Here is a 13625-nt window from a genome sequence, read left to right as displayed (position 1 = left end):
AGTCAGCGGGAGATAAAACCCCGGGCGGGGGGGACACGACGCCGTGGCCGCCCCGGCCTCGCAGGGGCCGCGGGGGCGGAGGGAGGCTTCCCCCGGGTGCCCTGACGCGGCGGGGGCCGCTGCGAGAGGATCTGCGTGTGCAGGTGGGGGCACTTGGCTGGCAGCGGTCGCGGCAGGTCTGTGGGTGAGGCTCAGGTTCCGCAGGGAGGAGAGGGGCGAAGTGGCATGAGGTCCGGGGCGGGGGGGGGGGTGTGAAGTCCTGCCTTAGCAGTGTCTTCTAAGTCAGGACCTCCCGAGCGGGCAGCTTTGTCTTCTGTGCTGGCTCGTAGTCTCTTTGTTTCTTGCCAGGTTTCTTCTCCACGTTATTAATTAGGTTGTCCTGTTTCGTTGGTCGTGTGTTGATTTCACTTTATGGTTAAATAATTAGATAACAAAACCCAGCAACTGTTACACCAGTATGAAGGTTATTTTTTAGAGCCGGCCACAGTGTTGCGGTAGAGTATGTGTCCTTGTTTTTGCAGGTGGTATTTGCAAAAGCTGCTTGCCCTTCTAGGTTTGAAAGCAGGAAGCTTTACTGCAACTTCAGCGAGATGATTATGATGTAGGCTTGCGGATTTTGGCTCTTGTCCTGGAAAATAGTCTGCACAGGTGAGTCTGATACGTGTATACTTCCAGTGAGACTCTGTGCAGACCAGGAGAAGATCTCTTGTGGAATTGAAATCTGTATGTAAGATTAGAAGTACGGTAGTCTGGCTTTATTGTTGATTTACTTTATCTTGTAAAACTGTTTTTCAGAAGTTAAAATGTTGCAAGCAGAATACACTAAAAAAACCACATGTGACCAGTGTCCCCGTATGTTCTGTTGTATAAGAAAATTGTTGAAACAGCATGAGCTGCAGCTGCATTTTTATATCGACTAGGAAGTGTAATCACTCTGATTACTCTTTGGCATGAATGCTTATGTTGCCATTGACTTTAGGAGGAGGTGGTTAAGCTCTAGAAGTATGAGAAACTGAAAGTCTGAAGATGTTTCAAGAGACTGTCAGTTTGAAATGTCATCCATTTTATGAAAAAAAGTAAACTTGTTCTGTATTGTCTTCGAGTCCTCTTCTTTTTCTGAAATTCTTCAGTCATCCTTTCTTGCCTTGGCTTTGAAACAATATTTTCTGTCGTTCTATAAGACTTGATCTGGGGTTGTTGACAGATTTTTGTTAATATTGTGAGGGTCACTATTTCAAAGTGTTGAGAAAAGGACTGAAGGACCAAATACCAAGAATGGTTTCTTTGGCCCTAATTAGCAGGGATGTTGCTTATCACTACCAAGGCTAATATTGAATTTCCTGAAGCTGGCTTTTTAAAGAGCTATGGAAAAAAGCAAATGCTTTTCTGGGTGCAGTAGTGTTACCAGGCAGGACAAATATGTTAAATCAGTAGCCTGCAACTTTTGTTAACATGTGGGCTCCAGTAGTTGGCAATATCCTGTACTTAGTTCTGAGTTGGCTTGTTCTGAACTTACTTTCCTGTTGCCAAAACCAAGAATTACCTGTAATGCTTTCCAATATTATCTCCGAGTTGTAGACCAAGACCCTGCTGCCTCACATTGAGGGGGGGGAGGGTGGGAAAAATCTCATCAGAAACAAATCAGTGTCAGAAGAGAGAAGAAGAGCAGAGTTGAAGGTTTGATGCTAAAATTCTGAAAGGTTACAGTAGTGCTGTTTGTGGTATTTTGTCGGTTGCTGAGTGGTGTAGGTGAGACTGGTTTTCTTTACTTAGAAGAGTAAGAGTTGTTCTGTGCTGAAGACACGCTACTAGCAGGAGATTACAAGTCTGTGCATAAACCCTTAAGTATCCAAGTCTCATTTGAAGTTCACAGTAAAAGGATGCTCTTGCTAGTATATTGTTTTCCCCAAGACATGAGCTTTGAACCTTGGGAATAGTATGACAAAAAATAACACTTTCAAGGTGTACCCCATGACTTGTGTTGTGGTGGGAACAAATCCAGTCCCTCTTGTTAAACCTTAACTGATGAACTTCATTTTGGAGTTGTGCTGTTACTTGACTCTGTATGTGGAGTTAATATCACCATAATATTAACTGCTTACATGAGATTGGTAGAAAACCTAGTGGTGCCTTGAAGGAATTCATACAATATTGTTCAGCTATCTAACTCGTGACATAAACAAACAAAAGCAACAATAAAGTTTGAGTAAACCTTGTCTTCTAATGTACTTGACTCGTTAAAAGAATTGATAGTAATGCTGAGCTTTGCACCTTGACACTGTATGTAATCTGTGTTTATATAAAGTCAGATTAAAAAAGAGAAAAATAATTGATATAAGTATTAAACTGTTAAAAGCAAGGAAATCCTGAGAGTACCCACTGTGTATATGCACCATTCCACTCCCCTCCCTTCAAGCACGTGCATCAAAGCAGGTCTTTGTGTGAGCTGAATCAGGGAGCTGTGTCAAGTTACGCCTGGGCTGGAGGACTCTGTGTCCCGGTACACGGCCAGTTTTACCACTTGTACTGTGAGTCACAGTTGTCCTATCTGTATTGCAGTCCTCTAGCTTTTCTGTGTAGATGGGACCATGTTATGTTCCATCTTCCTTCTCGGCAGTACTAGGTGATACCCCAATAATCTTTTCTCTAAATTAGAGCAGTATCTTGTATTTGGTCTTGGGCAAAAGTGAATTAATATTGGGAGAGCTAGTATAGGTGGGACTAAAGTGTGTTTCTTTTGTTTCCTGTATGTGTGATCTGTAAATACAGGAAGGCCATCAGTGTATGAGACTTCATGGCCACCCTCTCTGTTTTGTATGGAATACAGGCAGTGGTGATCAACTTAATCTCTTCTTAAGCTGTTCTTTTTCTGACTTTTTCTTAGATGTTGTGATGCTTTTCATTCCAGTTCATCTCTTTTATCGTTTCATCACTTCTAAACTTAGGTGGCTTGCTGCTCTGATTACCTCTATGTGTGGAGATGTAACCAAACACATTTCAAACAGTCCTTCTGGCTTCACGTTTATACATCTCATGTATATTATGTAGATTATGTAAAATACCTGGTTTTCTGGACCTTTCTATCTCAGTCCCTTTTTATTTAGTTGAAACCTTTGATTTGTCCCTCTACACAGCTGGTATACAGTAGAGCTGCTTTTTATATCTTTTCATGTAGAACAGAACTTCTTTAGCTGAATCCTCATTTCTTTATAAACTTCGGTTGAAAATAGAATTATCTCTAGGATTTAAGTTTCCCTATTTTGCAGTGTTATCTGGTGGCATAATGCTTAGTCTAGGAAAGCCATTTGTGATGGAGTTCTTATCTGTATTTTGCATGATATCTTTCATAAGTTGGGTATTAATTGGAAACAACAGGAAATTTTCTTTTGCTAGTCAATGTGGTGAGCAGTAGACACAATTCGAGGATATTTTGCTTTAGAAAAAGAAACATAAAACCTTACGCAACAAGTGAAGTAGAAAGGTGTGTTCAGTCTGTCCAGATTAGTTTAGGTGAAAGTATTATTAGGACTACGCTACAGCTAACTGCTAACACAAACTGTAAAATTTCTCTTCCATTTTATTTTTAGTCTTATTGTCATGTAAATTTTTTAGCAAGAGTTCTGGTGCAATGGCAGGTTGGCACTGACTTGGAAAAGCATTTTAGTTTGCTCAAATAATGATTATTGTCTAGTAAAGACGTGAGAAGTTCTTGAAGCGATGCATCTTGGGTTTTACAATGAACAACACAACTATAAGAAGAAAAAAAAGTCATGCCCCAAAATCAGTTTTTTCTTCAGCAGTCTTGTTGGACTGTCATTGTACATGTGAGAGCATGTAAGCTGTCCTGCAGCTTCATATCTTACCTGAGTGTAATAGGTTGGAAATTAAACCTGAATTGAAATGAAGTGGCAGTTCCTGTGATTTTTAACAGTTGTCCCGTTGTTAATGGTTACTTTAATGTATCTGTCTTAGGATAATGTGTTTAAAGGTAATAGAAAGTACTTATTATTTTATTATGATTCATCTAAGATTATGTTTCTAATAGAATATTTTGTAGCATGATATTTAAAGAAGAGGAGTAGTCCGTTGTGGAACAAACTGTTCAGACAAATAAATTATGGTCTTCCTAATAAATGCTATGGCATTTGTGAAGCTTTTTTGCATGTAACTCCAAGTCTTTACTGGTTGCTTCATACATGTGGGACTTGTCATGAAAACTCTAAAAATCGTTATAATTCTCTTCAGTATTCTTCAGCCAGTAAATCCTAATTAACTCTTTGAAATAAAGTCCATCTCCAGTGTTAGACTGGATTATATTGCATCTCATGTTAACACTTGAATTTGCATTTGAAGACTGGCTAAATCACTTGTACTCTTTTTTGTTGCCCAGGAACCTGCAAGAGGGAAGTGGGTTTGTAACTGAACTGTTCAAAAGGTGCTGATGTGCAGTTTTTGCTTCTCTTGGGGGAGTATTCTGATGAACATCAGAACTTGCATCAAGAAAAGCCTTTTGACTGTTGAAACTTCGATCATATGGCATTTCATTTCATAGATGCATGAGTTGAAACATAAGGCAGTATAAAAAAATCTCTTTGCCAGAGCCTTTAGTCTATACTGCAATGATTGGGGAAAGAGCCAACACATTATTGAAGTATAAATGATAAATGTGATTTTGTTAAACTTATGTATTTGTCTTTGCTTCACGAGCTTTAGTAGCTGCTTACGTGAAGAGAGGTGCTTCTGAGTTGGGATTCTGCTTGAGTGTAATGAACGACTTGTAAAAATCAGTCTGTGGATTGGAATTTAATATTACATGTGCTTAACATATGAGTGAATAGGAGGCAGAGTTGTTTAAGTTGATTATGCATTTGCATGTATACTATCGTGTCATATTACTCCTTTTTAAAATCACAATTATTGTTGAATCACAATTTCCAAGGGATGAGTGTGAACCTGCCATGTCAGGATAGATATAGGACACTGCTGATCTTCCTTTATATGAATTTTTGATAATCATGTCAGAAAAAAGGCACATTTTGAAACATATTGCTCAGTATTTCTGAATTAAAAGTCAGTCCTCAGTTGCATGCGAAGTAAATGTTAGTTTCTGTCCTAGCAAAAAGAGCTGAAGTTTCAGCTCATGTCCAAGTTGTGTATTTGCTAAAGAAGGGGAGCTTCTAGTGCTCAGTGCTTTTACAGGTCAAGACATGGAACAGTGTAAGACATGTAATGGAAGTTTCATTTGTAGTTGAGTCTGGGAGAGCAGTGTATGTCCATAGGTGTGTCTGGGCGTGTTGCTGAGAGCTTTAATTTGTAGTTGGAGGGCTGGAGTAATGGGAGAGCGTATTACAATGTGACTTGAGGTGTAAGTGTGAATCTTCAAAGTAACTGGAAAATGCATGTAACTTCCTCTTGGAAATTCACAAGACTGCATTTTAATTTACTATTGGGTGATACAGAAAAAAATTCAATGTTTTCTTCGGCAGCTATAATTCCATGGGGGTAATGCTTCTCACTTTTAAAAGAAGTCTGTCTTCCAGACTCCCCAATTCTAGATTTAGCTGTTCGTTTGAATTTTTTTAGTAGCCTTTTTGTGTGTGTGTGTGTGTCTTGATTTTTTAATTATTATTTTTGTTATTGGATCAGCTTTGAAAGATTGCACAACTTAGTTGATAGTATTTATATCTTCAGCTATAATGCATATCAATGAACAGACCTCTTGATGTTTGATAGCTAGAGTAATGAAAGTAGGGGAAACAGTTTCTGGTATCTGTTTAGACCAGCTAGTTTCAGGTGCCTCAGTGCTCACTTTGTTGTCTGGAGAATTGCAGGTGAACAAACAGGGCAGTCATCATGAAAGCATTACATTTTTAACTGGTTTAACTGAGGTATAGATTTTTTTGTTCATCTATCACCTGGGTTATATACAGAGATAAAACCCACAACTTTCTAAATATGTAGACAAGCTGTACATCCGCTTTCCTAAATCCAGCTTTGCCAAAACTGGAATGATTTGTACGTGTCTGCATCTGGCACCTCCAGTATCAGAATGAAGCTATTCTTTCCTCACTTGCTCCCACAACATTGGGATCTGCTAGCAAAAAAAAAAATCTGTGTAAAAAAAATAGATCAAATGAGCATTCTTTTGGTTGAATTGGAAAGGAGGACACTGAGGAGCAGAGGTGTTTGTAAGATAAGTTGGAATCTGGTACAGAGAACAGTAACACAGCACCTGAAATAGACAGCCGGTTATTTGAGTTATGTAGTGCTGCCCAAGTCTTCTAGTCTAGGACTAGGAAAAAGAAGTAGTGATTTGCTTTCACTGGGCAGGTTGAGGGTGTTAAGAGTAAACCCCTTTTCTAGCTATCTTCATGAGAAGCCGGCCAAAAGGCAAGCAGTGCCACTTCTCCCAGTAACTGACAGGCAAGCTGCACGCTAAACCTGAATTGCATAGTAAAGGAGATAAATGAAGTTTAATTTACTTTAGTTTGCTGTGAGTTCAGAAACCAGAACCAATATGGAAGGTTAGTGAGTACTACAGAGCATTTGAGGAGACTATTGCTTAAGGGTGTTTACTTAGATTATGATGAATTTCCAGTGGAGCTTATCTTGAGAAGATGTCATCTTGAAAAGCAAAATAAAGAGTAACAGCAGCAATTTTGTGAGTTATTGATCCAGTGCAGTTTGAGAAAGAATCAGGAAGTACGGATCTCAAATTACAATGTAAAGAGAATTGCTCTGAAGCAATTTCAAGGGGCTTCTTTTCTAGTTAGGTTTTTTCGTGTAAACATGTGGACTTTCCTTAGAGGTATGCAGTGTTTCCTTAGCAAGTTTAGAGCACAGACTGCAGTGGCAATGCAACTATATGAGTGCTGGGTGACATCCAAATAAGAGTGGTAGGGAGTTCCAGGAACTTGGGCTGCTTGTGTTGGTGTCACCAGATTCTTTTGTCACTTAGCTGCTTGCCTGGCCTGGTCATGGTACTTGGGTCCCTGCTGACTGTTGGGGTCATCTGCCCATGAGCCATGGAATGCTTCATCACTCCTTTCCTTGTCCCCCACCTACTCTCTGGAATGCATCATATCTGTATTACAGCTTTGGGTCATTTTGAGACTTTGGTCTATTACTTAAAGGAAATTTGAGTACTGTGCTGTGACAGATATGAAGTGGAAAGGGAAAGAGGATGGCTTTCTAAATTTAAATAGTACCTCTATTTAAAAATGAGCTTGTTTCATGTCCTATAAAACCTGTCTGGATGCTTTTTACATATCTGGAGGAGAAGACCATGCATGGTCTTAGCTGATGATGTGAGAACTGTGTTTTCACTATTTTGTGGATTGCATGAATACTTGTTTGGAGAGTAGGTGATTCCCTCTTCATCAGTGACTCTGCTACAAGGTCTCACTTAAGGAGCACAGCTATGAGTGAAGAACATCTACCCAAAGACGATGCAAAACCCATTCCTGTTGAAAGGAACTGACACAATTGACTGCTACTGGCCATTATATTATGTAATGCATGAATATGCCTGGTGTCCAGTGAACTGCATTTACTGTATTAACGTCTTGTTACTGCTCCCCTTTCAGAAGGTTTTGTGCCTCAGAGTCACTTACCTCAATGCTCTTCACTTTCTTTCAAAATCCACCCTGGTTTGAACAAGTTTTTGTATATGCACATACCTGTGAAGCATTAGTCCCCCCTTGCCTTTTTTGCCCCATTCTCTGCAGTATGTTTAAGCTTTGTAGCTTAAATATATTTTTTCTCTTATAGCAGTGATTTTTATTTCTCAGGACCTTGACAGTCAGTCTCTTTGCTTACAGAACAAACCCAGGCACACACTTCTGTCATTCTTTAATCTGTTTATTGTAAAAGAGCCCCATTGTGATAGTTACTAGGTGGCAAGGCACACACTTTCTTTTCCCTTGTTAGTGAATTCTTCTAGGCAGCTACACCTCAGAAAAAGCTTCCTATAGTTGTCATTTAGTGTGTTTAGATGTCATCTCGCATGTATTTTGAAATGGGTGAAACAAAGTCATTTCCTCCTTGACTATTTACATGAGCGTTGATAGCTTGGGTCAAGCTATTTTATGAAATTAAATGCTAGCATTAATAGTGCATCTGCTTAGGAAAGTCCTTTGTAGTCAGGGATTTAAAAGAATCATGTTTGTGCTCCATAAGAAGATTGAAAAGACAGGCAGTTTGAAATGGCATAATACTGAATTAAAATGTACCAGGTTCTCAGTGCATGCCTGTAATAACAGAATAGCAGGCTATAGCTGGGAAAGGATGTGTTCCTAATTAGATCTGTGCAGACAGTAGGAAGCATATAGGGAATTGCTTTCATCATGAATTACCTTCTAGTGGCTGGGAATTAGCAGTACTGGAATTGGGGGTAAGATTTTCAACTGGTATAGTGGGTAACCTGACGGACAGCCAAAGGATGAGGGTGTCAACAGCCTCCTTAAAAACTAAAAGTGTATGTACTTTTCAGCAGAGGAAGGAGGAGTATTGACTGTTAGAGAAACTGCTTTTCTCCATGCCAGTGAATGGACTCTGAAGTGAGAATTTACTCTTAAAGCATGTATGGAAAGGAACAACTTTGATATTCCCCCCCCCCCCGTCTTCCATCTTTATTGCAGCATTTTCATTCACTTTGTAGTGGGTAATGGGCAGAAAGAGGGGAAAGAAAAGAAGAGAGAGGGAGGGAGAAAGAGCTTAAATTTTGATGTTAAAATGATAGGCCTTAGCTGTCTGCTACTGCAGAAAAGTACAGGGTTCTTAAATTTTCAGACAGTGTTCTTCCAGTGAAGTTGAATAAAGGAGTTAGTGTGGTGATTCAGTGTAGGTATTGCTTGAAATATATTTTACTTGTAATCTGTTTCTAGAGTTGTACCTGTAGAAGCTATCCGTTCCTGGCTTGTGTTCTGACATCTGTGCATTTGATGTCATGTCTAACAGTATACTTGGAAGAGTGATGCTAAACCAAGAATAATTAAAATTACTTTGTTACCGCATGTGAAAATTAATTCTCATAACCTAATTTATCAGAATGTATAGTTGTATTAAAATCAGAATTTGAATTGAAGGAGCTTTTAAAATTAGTGGCATGTATCTTCTAGCTGTTAATTGGCTTTTTATTTCTCCAGGTAATTGCTATGGTATTAGTGCAGGAACTGAATATTAATGTTTGATCACATACTTTCTTATACAGTTATTTTATGTAGTTTAATAAATCTTGGATTAATAAACAGTCAAATTAGCATTCAAACATGATATCAATGGCTCTTCTGGAAATTCTGTTTTCATTTCACTGTAAAAATTATATTATAAACAAGTACCTAATTGCCATAATTCTCATAGCAATGATGTAGTACCATTATTAGAGTTTTTTATTCCAGAAATCCAACTGACATGATGCAGCATAGTACATACTCAGCTTGCAAGAGTGAGACCAAATCTTACATAAGAAAAAGTTACTTGACTTATCCACTTAGCAGATTGATTTAGTAGAGCAAGAACCTTTGTCCTAGATTCTGGTAGTTTGCAGAGCAGGTCTATACTGTTAAAATAGCTAAGTATTAAACACTATTTGACTTAATTTTTAAGTAATTTTAAACCTTAAGATAGATTACTTGCGGACAATAGAATGTAAATGGAAGTACCCAGATAAATCCTAGCAGCTTGTACATTTTATTCACCTGCAAGTTTTACCTTTTTTATATGCAGTGATTCTTCAAGATGTTTTGTATGTTTGTAACTTCGTATCTATGAATGGGGCAAGGGCTGAACAAACACTTAGGATGACTGCTATTGAAGGTAGCTAGAAGAAACATTTTCTTCTTTTTTTTGGCATGTTACAGGACCACGTATCAAGGTTTTTGATGTTCTCCCTAGATACTCAATACTTATGTTGTATCAGATACTTCACTGAAGAGCTTAAATGAATGATTGTCATATTTGTTCTTATTTTTGTCATTTGATTAGCAGTTAATAGAGGATGTTTCTGTTGTGTAACAAAGTAAGTGAATAAAAAAGATACTATTTCCTGAGTGTTTGCTTTCCCTTACTTACCTGTGAGACATTTCTGCCTTAAAAAGTTGGTGTGCTGTCCACTTATTGTATCAGCAGGCTCTGGTCTCTGCTTTTGATTCCAGTCAGTTGTGCTATCAGCAATTTAGCAGATAAGCACATCTCAGTTATAGTAGTGTGAGAAATGGTTGTAACCCTTGCCTGTACTAGCCTTTAATGTTGTCTGTCCTGTGGCTGCAGTTTAACTCCTTCTCCAAGTACTAATGTAATATTTAAAACGGACATAATATGTGCTGATGCAGATTTAAAATTTTTATGAGTACCATGGGATGATGAGGAACAGCTATGCATGCTCCTTGCTTCTCTGAAGAATGCATCTATGATGAGAAAAAGTGTCTGTTTAAAAAAAAAAAAAAAAGGCAAAGTTTTGTTTTTGAAGGGTAAAACTTGTCTATATTCTGATGTATATATGCAGAGAGGTGTTTTGTTTGCTTGTGCAAACTGGGCCTGTGGGCCCATTATTGCTGTAAAGGAAGCTTGGCTGAGCTGTGTTCCTGTTGCTCATTCTCTGCTACCCACATCACCAGGTTTTGAATTGATGCGTTTCCACTTGCTTTGCTTTGTATTACTGCATTGTGGGGAAACACAGATGGCTGTCTCCTTAGCTTTACAATAGGGGCAGGAATGCAGGGAAGGTGTGTTAGAGTGTCAAATTAATTGTGAGCTGTAAAACAGAGGAGGAGGAGGACTGGTCAAACCAGTCGTGCGAGTGCTAAGAGTCCTGTCACAGCAGCAAAAAGTGTTACAAGTCAGTGACAGAAAGCTTTTCACGTGCCACACTAAATGTGTGGCAGTTTCACAAGATGGCTTGTTATTCAAGGTATGCAGGCAGGCAAGCTTGGGCTGGGCTAATCTCAAAATGGTACTTTGAGAAGTTCCTACCCTGGGCATTTTTAAGTTGACTTGGTAGTGATTGCATTCTCCTGTGGCATAGGCAGCAGAAGGGACATACACTGTGAGGGTAAGACAAACATCACATGGAAGGGACTGAGGAGCAAGACACTTTTGCCATACTGTTCAACCCTGAGGAAGGAGCAGAGCAATTCGTTGAAGGTAGAAGCTTTATCAAAACAGTGCAAGAAGGTCGGCCAGTGCTCACCTGGCACTTTGCTATCACTCAAGATGCTGTATGCTGATCTACCATGATTTGCTTGTCTGACGCATTAACAAGGTTGATCTGCTTGAGTCAGGATTTGCCTTTTATGATTGCTTTTGACGCTTTCTGAAGAAATCATAAAAGACACTAAGCTATTTTGTTTTCCTAGTGCAGTATTTTGTAAGAGAGTGATATTATAACCTTATTAATTCCCTGATTTTGGGAGAGTCAGTTACAAGGATGGGTAAGATAATAGAAGACGGATACAAAACCTGGAAAGACATGGAGCTGCTATCAAATGTGTACCTGGTGTCCAAGTATTATCTGGGACTTGCTGTATTTGTATGTTTGATGTGAAACAGTCACGTCCTGGCAATGTTGATTGTTTCAAGGTGTTTTCACACAAACCCTTTTGCTTACAAAGCAGTAGCCTTTTCTTTAGTTTTCTGTCTCTGGCTTTATAAAGGAGGTATATGCTATATTCAGTTGCCTGAGGTAGGCACAACAAACTTTGGGTATTCAAGAGACATTTGAATATCAAGATGAACTTGCATTGACAGTTGTTCCACATGATTTCTTTGGATATTTCTGACATGAAGATAAATTGTGATCCTATGATGAATTATTACATTTTATTTCTGTTTAAAAGTTAGTATTTAGAACACAAGTACTATCCAGTGGCAGTAGGGAAAAAAATCATCTCGGGTTGTGAACAGATTGAGATAGATTTGGGCAGATAGAGCTAAAATCGAGTGTATTGGAATCGGAAAGGCTGTGAACGTTCTTAATGTGGTAAATTATATTCTGGGTACCACTGGAAGTTAGAGTAGGTCTGCAGGGAACACTGTATCATCATAATTTACTTTTCATGCTTTAACTGATTTGTATAGTCACTATTCAAATTCCCTATGCATTTGATAGAAAACCTACGCTTTATTTATGATTGATATTAAGTGTAAGATATCATGGATACTGAGTTGGTGGCATTTTATTGCTCTGTGACTAATCGAGTTATGCAAATAATTGTGTTTCTGCTTCCACATATATTAATCTTTCTCTCTAATACCAATTCACAGTATTATTTACAGAAGAAAGTAACACAATAAGATGAAAACAGTATCCTTCCCAAATGTACTGTCTTAACTGGGCTGTGTTTTTTCACCCGTTGCTTTCATATGAAGAGAAATACCATCCAGTTTGCTGACTGGACTGGAGATTTTAGGTATATTAACTAAAATGAATGTTCACATATCTGATTTTACCACTTCTTTTCTTGTGGCAGTGGTGAACTGTAGCATCTGGGCAGTGATGAGCAGCTTTGAGGCAGTAATACATCAAACAATAGCACATTTTTGGGGTTTTGTAACACTTTAGAAAGGACTTTAGAAAAGGCTTAAAATGAGCCCAAAACCCCCTCTGATCATTCCAGAGAAAGTGGTAGCAAGAAGTTAGACTAGAGTAACCGCTATAGAAAAAAATTGTACCTCAGCTTTATACCAATACAGTCTCTTTCTACAGCTGAGTGTGTGGATTATAAACTACCTGTAACAAGAGGGAACAGATACTAAAAGGTGAATTTCTCTTGCCTTTTAACTGAATCATTTGCAAATTATCTTATGGTTAGTGACTGCGTTAGATGCACCAGTCTCAAAACACTGTCTTTTTTAACAGCTTTTTAATGAAGTAGGTACTACTAGTGTGTTCTGCTACTATCAAACTGAATGGGTTTTCGTGCAGTTATGGTCATTCTCTTTGCTTGCAGATTGAGATTGTCAGTAGGGGTTCTTTCTTTTGTTTGTTTTATTTTAGAATAACAGTAGTACATTGTGAACTTTCATTACTAGCAGAAGTTATCAAAAAGTGGATAGGTACCAAAAGAGCAATTGTTTTGGCTGCACAAACCAAGATGGATTTGTTGGCTCTAGTGTTGACCTAAGCATAAATCCTTTGAAGGAAGGGAGAGTCAGGGATTTTATTAGTATCAGAGGAGATCTGTTTGTAAAAAGGGGAGTCATTGTAAATGTTTCACATTGTATATAAATTCATACGTTCACCATCTCTCTTTTCATTTGTAGCTTTCCTTACCACTTGCTTTCTGGTTCCTATTGATTTGTACTGGTTTAGGGGCTGTAGCATTGAGTTTTTTTGCTTTGAAACCAAAAAGAAAAAGTGGTTGCTTGTTACTTAAACATGTGTAATTGTCATTTGATGACATTTGATGATTTGTGACTGTTGTCTAGTCGTGATATGTTTCCTTTCATACTTTCAGCCTTATGCTCAGTTTTCCTTATGCCTTCCTCTTGTTGATTAACTGGCAGTTGTAGCCCAACTGTTGGTTTCAGGTACTAGTGGTAGGTTGGTTGTTTAATGGTATTTCCTGGTAGAAACAGCTGGGCTGAGGCTGCTGCTTTTTTTCCTTATCTGTTTTTTAGACCTAATA

General features: G+C 38.5%; 1 protein-coding gene across 4 annotated transcripts in view; it reads left to right on the top strand.

The window, feature by feature from the left end:
* The window catches only part of CCDC186 (coiled-coil domain containing 186), a 39900-nt gene that overhangs the window by 376 nt on the left and 25899 nt on the right, over positions 1 to 13625 (top strand). Inside the window, exon 2 of one of the 4 annotated variants that reach the window (XM_052798545.1) lies at positions 522 to 648. The exons of 2 other annotated variants lie outside the window; for them this stretch is intronic. The gene's annotated coding sequence lies outside the window, so the exon portion shown is untranslated. The remainder of the gene's footprint in view (positions 1 to 521; positions 649 to 13625) is intronic. One more of the 4 variants, XM_052798546.1, reaches the window with a different exon arrangement.

The sequence above is a fragment of the Harpia harpyja genome, chromosome 10 (assembly GCF_026419915.1).
Source record: "Harpia harpyja isolate bHarHar1 chromosome 10, bHarHar1 primary haplotype, whole genome shotgun sequence".
Taxonomy (NCBI): domain Eukaryota; kingdom Metazoa; phylum Chordata; class Aves; order Accipitriformes; family Accipitridae; genus Harpia; species Harpia harpyja.
The sequence above is the reverse complement of the archived record's forward strand: the minus strand, read 5'-3'. Positions and strand labels throughout refer to the sequence as shown.